Source organism: Kryptolebias marmoratus, linkage group LG8, assembly GCF_001649575.2.
Source record: "Kryptolebias marmoratus isolate JLee-2015 linkage group LG8, ASM164957v2, whole genome shotgun sequence".
Classification (NCBI taxonomy): Eukaryota; Metazoa; Chordata; class Actinopteri; order Cyprinodontiformes; family Rivulidae; genus Kryptolebias; species Kryptolebias marmoratus.
In genome coordinates, this window is record NC_051437.1 from 12,608,851 (window position 1) to 12,614,948 (window position 6,098).

Here is a 6,098-nt window from a genome sequence, read left to right on the forward strand (position 1 = left end):
AACCGATTATTTCAGACGGCTGAAATGTTTGGTTCCCCCCTGGTAACTTTTGCAAAAAAAGAACAAATGTCTCCAAATTCACAGGACTTGTTGTCCATGATGAGAGGAATAAACACAGTTAAGGAGTTTTTGGTAAATTATTTTTGTCCCATGTTTTAGAGGGGGAACCGATTATTTCAGACGGCTGAAATATTTGGTTCCCCCTGGTAACTTTTGCAAAAAAAGAAGGAATAACATTCAACCCGAACTGTTGTAATATTTTTATTATTCAGGCGGTTTTCTCCGCCTGAAGTGGTATTTCGCTTTTATCTAAATAACATTCGGGTTGAATATCACTAAAGTATACAAACGATTTGCAACAAATATACACACTCTGAAAAAGAGAGTGCATGATATTTTTTAATTCCTAAGCTGTGATAGTATAGATTTCAGTAATTAATAGCACAGTTAAAGTAAGTATAATCATGTTCAAGCTGGCTTAATCTTTACAGCTGCAGTAATGGAATCAACCATTATGTTGAAACAAAGCTGTGTGAAAATGACATTTTCATGTTATAAACAAAGTCCTCATCTTTGACCCAATATAGTTATAACAGCCTGATGACCTCGCTGACATATGTCATACAATAAAGTAAAAACATCTGGCTGATGCTTATTTCTCAATTGCATCTTTTGGATCCAATCCTAACAGTTTTAGTCCCAGTACACGCACTGGCAGCTTTTGACCCCTAGGTGTCGCCAAATACTCCCGTGCATCCGTCACCTAAAACTGAAACGAGATAAAAGCCTCTCAGCTCCAGTTCCATTCAGACAAACAAGCATCAACGATGAAAATGAGCAGAATTAGGAGCATCAAAAAAAAAAAGAAAAACTTTTAATTTCACTCTGCTCGAGAGCGTTTTTTCCTGGCATTACAACTTGTCCTGAGATGAGGCATGAATTTTTAACACACTTCTAATTATCCAGTCTGATCCGTCCTTCTCATTGGCTTTGAAGTTCCTGCAGCAGTGCTCCTCCTGGATTCTGCCTCCTCCAGACACAGAGAGATGCACAAGTTGATTAGCAGACACACTGCGGTTCTGAAGTGTTTTTATATAACACCGCTCTCTGCCAAAAGTGAGATGCTGTTTAGGTCAGGGCGTGTTACCAAAAAAAAAAGAAAGAAAGAAAGAAAAAAGCCTCATCACTTGACTGGAGCTGTCTGATTAAAAATAAAAGAAAAAAAACAGCAGCCTTATAAGCAATGTGATACACCTTACAGTCACACAGAGCAGGTAATTACGTTTCCAAGCTGCTGAAGAGGTTGAAAACAAAATGACACACCTCTCGATACGACACCAGCCAAGACTGAAACCTGAGAGCAAAACGCAGCTTTTTCGTTTATTTTCACAGGGCCGTGCTGTGTGAGCACACACTTCAAGCAGGGGCCGAATGATGTAATGTCTCTTAATGCTAAAAAAACAAAAAAAACAAAGCCCCCGAAGTGTCACGCCCCGAGTGCAATTCTGGGGCTCCGCATTTAAACGTGAGCCTAGAAAAAAAAGGGGCCAGACCGAAGCCTCGGCCAAGACAAACGGGGTCAACAACGTTTTCGAGTTTTTCCCTGGCCTCGAACAAGATTTGATGCCGGGCCAAATCTGACAAAAGTTAGGACTCTGCCAGCAACAACTACTGGAAATGAGTTACTGAAGGTTCTCCAAGAACTCTCACTGCATTCACCTGAACTCTGCTGGGTATCGTTTATCCACGTACAGCCATCATTTCTCAGAGGTTGCTCTTCGCCTTTTCATTTTATTCTTTGACATGAAACTAGTCTCAGCTACTACTCAGCATCTGCAAAACTGACCGACTTAAAGCCATTTCTGTGGGCGCTACGTTTCATTAGAGCGGCCATCTTGAATTGGGTTAACTCCAAAAGTCGATCGGTTGTAGATGAACACCTAATTATGACCTTCAGAGAGTTCCTTTACAATCCTCATGAGACAACAGGCCGGCAGCGTCGACTCCAACGGTTTACGTCCAAGTTCTAAGCGAAGAACGTTAAGCAGTCTGGAGTATGTGCTGGGGATGATGCTCAGCTACTACCACACCAAAGTTTAGCTGGATGTTTGAAAAAAAATGCATTTTTGCGTTCGCCGTGGCAGCCAAATTGAATCGCACTGACTCCAGTCGTTAATGAGTTGTAGAGTTTTCTGAGTTTTGTTTGGACTCACCCAGGGCGTTGTGAGATATTTTGCTAACAGACAGACAGGCTTCAATCAGCGGTGCTACATTTCATCGTTCACTCCTCCTGGACTAAAAGCCCGACGTACACACGACCGTGTGGCGGCGCATGAAATGTTTTCCCTGCATCACAAATGGCTGCAGCTGCTCTGAATGCCTGTCTCCTCATCTGGCATTCATCAGCAGTCACATCCTTCCGTGAGGAAAAAAGTTTTTTTGGCCACCATACTTGTCTCGCTCCAGACGAGGGCAGAAGGCCGAGGCTTTTACCTTCGGCTGGTGGCTCCGCTTTCAGCAGTAATGTAAGAGGGTTTTAGGAGGCTGCTTTGAATAGTTCAGAAAGTACGCGGCTCAAAGGTGCGGAGCTGTAAGAGGCAATAATAAGAGATGCTACTATCTGGTGAAATCACCCTTCGCCTCAGGGAGCAATTTAATGTGTTTCAAGAAATATGAAAGAGGGCACGAAGGTTGGTCTAGCTCAAATTATTACCCTTGTACTCTTTGATAGAATATCCATAAGGTCCCGAGCCCTCGTGTTTTTTATTTCCATCGGGTGATGTTTTCATGAATAAAACTGAAAGCACAAACAGCTGACTTTAATCGCATTTCATGAATTAAAACATGTTTTTTTTATGTCTGCATAGATGAGAGAGCAGGGTGAACCTACAGAGCTATGGTGTAAGTATTAAATCGATTTACACAATTCAGACCACGGCTTAAACTTCAACTATTAATAATGCGATTAGTAATGATTCCAGGCGCGCTGAAGTCCTTGCGGAGTTCCACTCAGCTTACAGTGGACCACACTCCCCCTGTGATTCAGCAAAGATTAGGACAAACACAATCCAATCCACCTGTTTAAACAAAGGCAGAAGAGCAGGACAATGTATCAGACAATGGAGAGATAGCATTAACTCCTGCTGCACTGGGAAGGGGGGGCACACAAACAATGATATCACTGTCACAAACATCAGTTTTAAGGGAAAAGTTGAAGCTTACAGAGACACTCTCTTGTCTAAGAAAACAAGGGAATAAAAAAAGACTTCGCCCTGATCCAAGAAGATGTCAGAGAAGCCAGTGTTAGACTTTTTTTTACTTTGGTTTAAAAATAACCATTAAGGTGGATTGTTGCCACACAGACACGCATGAATGGGAAGTTACAACAGAGCTGGGGGGGATGCTATTAGCTCTCCCACGTCAGAGCGTGTCAAACGACATTACCTCCCAGGCTGAAAGCCAGAACGGCGCTGAGCAGCTTCAAACCCCCACGAGTGTCAGCAAAGGTCGGCTGCTGCGAGGGAGGGAAACACACCATTTGGTCCCCGCCCCGCCACCAGGAACACGCTTCTTCCGAGCCGGTCCATCTAAATGTGCGGTTTGCTTTTTTCAGAAAGCTGATTGATTCTCCTGCTGAAGCTGTCGGCTGAGTGGAATTTAGATCCGAAACACGCCGCTGTCTGAAACGGCACCAGGGATAATGAATTGCGAAAGTGATTATTGCGATCAAACATTCCAGAGCATTTTCAACAGCCTAATTACACCAGGTGGTCGCAGGAAGTGTGTGCGCGTTATGTAATCTTTGGCGCATTACAAGGGGAAGAAGTGCTTATGTTAAACTAATACCATTAATGGTGATTAGACTTGGCAATCGTTGTAATGGTCAGGGGAGAAGAGCGGGGTTTTTATATTCATAACAGAGCAGCAGAGGGGGAAACAGCACTCCATGGGAACAGGGAGCTCTGCAGCCACTCAGCTCAAACGACCAGGTTATTATTGATCATCTGAGCGCTGCCACACAAACTTGAATTCAATAGATTCTGGCAACCAGCTGAAGATTAAGCTGGACGTATGACTGTCAATACATTTGATGCACATTTGATCAGAGGACAATTGGCCTGCTCTTGGTGTTCCCTTGGTTTGATCCCAGTGGTTATAAATCATACATGAAGCAGCTATGTTTTGTTTTTCTTCTTTTTTTTGTAGTGTGCATCACAAAAACCTCATTCAGCATTTAGAAGCGGGGCGGGGGCTTTCATGGCTTGTGGCTTGCACAGCTTTGCCTGCGCTAGACCATAACAAACAGAAACAGACTAATAATGGGAGCACTGACTCATCTGTTATTGATCATTCAAGGAAGACCCCTGAGACAAAGTGACCACCAGCCCTCTTGCCCTTTGAGCCTCGCCTCATCAGTCCATTCACCCAACGAGGAGACCTTTGTCATTAGTTATTCTCACAGATGGCTCAGTGACCCTTTGACCAAACGGGACAAAATTATCTCAGGAAGACACAAATCATCCATTTGTTAAGAGTAGTTTTTCTTATATATAGATATTATATAATGAAACTTGACTCATTACAGCTGTCATATGTCTAACTTTTCTAGAGATTACAGACAACACGTGATGTTTGAAGGCACTTGACATTCGTTGGCGTGGTTTGTTTGCGCCTTCAGAAGAAATCCCATGAATGTTAGACATAGAAGTGAAAGCTGGATCTGTTAGCGTTAATACAAAATGCTTTAAATCAGGGGAGCCAAATTTATTTACACAGGGTGCTAAAGTTCATAACTTGGTTCTAGTTTACTGCCAATCTTGGTCACTATTTATTAAAAACACACATTAACCTTGGTTTATGTCAAATTAATCAGATACAAAAACACACATAACTTTGCCCCAAAACACATCAAAACTAACTTACAACAAGCCTAACTTGTCAATTAAAGAGAAAATGTCACAGTTCCATCTGTTCCTGCCACGCCTCTTGCTTCCAGTCATGCCACAGCCAGGTAACTTTCCATTCATCCACAGTTCAAGCCACGCCCATATTATCATGCCCAAGTAATCACAGTCATCTGTTTCACCTTTTCTGGTCCCCATAAATACCCACAGCTCCCAGTACTCTTCGCCAGATTATTGAAAGCCTCACAGCGAGTAAATGTTCAGCGTTCATGTCTTGTTCATGCCTGATCTCGACCCTTGCCTGTTTTTTGACCACCGACTTTTGCCTGCTCTTTGCCTGATACTTCTTTGGACTCTGATCTCTCGGTACCGACTTCGCTACGCTCACCTGGACCTCGCTCTTTGGATTTTCCCTCTCTGGATTTGGCTTCGGACTTCTGACCCTCTGGTAACGACACCTCGCCTGCACCTGGACTTTCCCTCTCGCCTCAGCCCCTTTCAGACAAGCCTGTCTGCAACTAGTAACCAAGCCAAGGAGAACTTACCTGTTCCGATTCCAGTCCACGACGGTCACGTGAGTGTCCTGTTTAGAGTCACAGGTCCCGCTCCTGTCCAGTCCACAATAAAACTCTTAAAACTTTGTCGTTGTGTTGCGAGTTTGAATCCTGTCAAGTCCTGCCTTGTCAGAAAAGGTCAAATTTTTTAAAAAAGGCATTTGTTTTCATTATCATGTGTTCAAAATATCTCATGAACCACTGGATGGATCTTAATGAAACTTGCAGAAAAGAAAGGACTGCTAGGCTTTCAGTCTAGCAGTTTATTTATTTATTTTTGTTGCTTTTGTCTCCACATCAAAATCAAAAATAACAAAAAATGTCAAACAAGAAAAAAGAGTTTTAAAGATTGATAACAGTCATGAGAAGTCTGCCTTAGGCGTGCTCAGTTCCTAAGAAAAGATGAAGACTCAGGCCGTCCAGTTGAAACATGGACTCATGGACCAGATAAAAGTACAACTAGGACCGTATCTGGCCCGCGGGCCTTCAGTTTGTCACATTCTTAGATGCAAAGCGGAATGTCATTTTTTAAATTCATGCATCACTCCCACTGCTGGTCTTGTCTTATTAAACTCTTAATAACAAACTGATTTTGCTAACTTTAATTGAGTTTTTTTCCACTGGCACCCCCCCCCCCCCC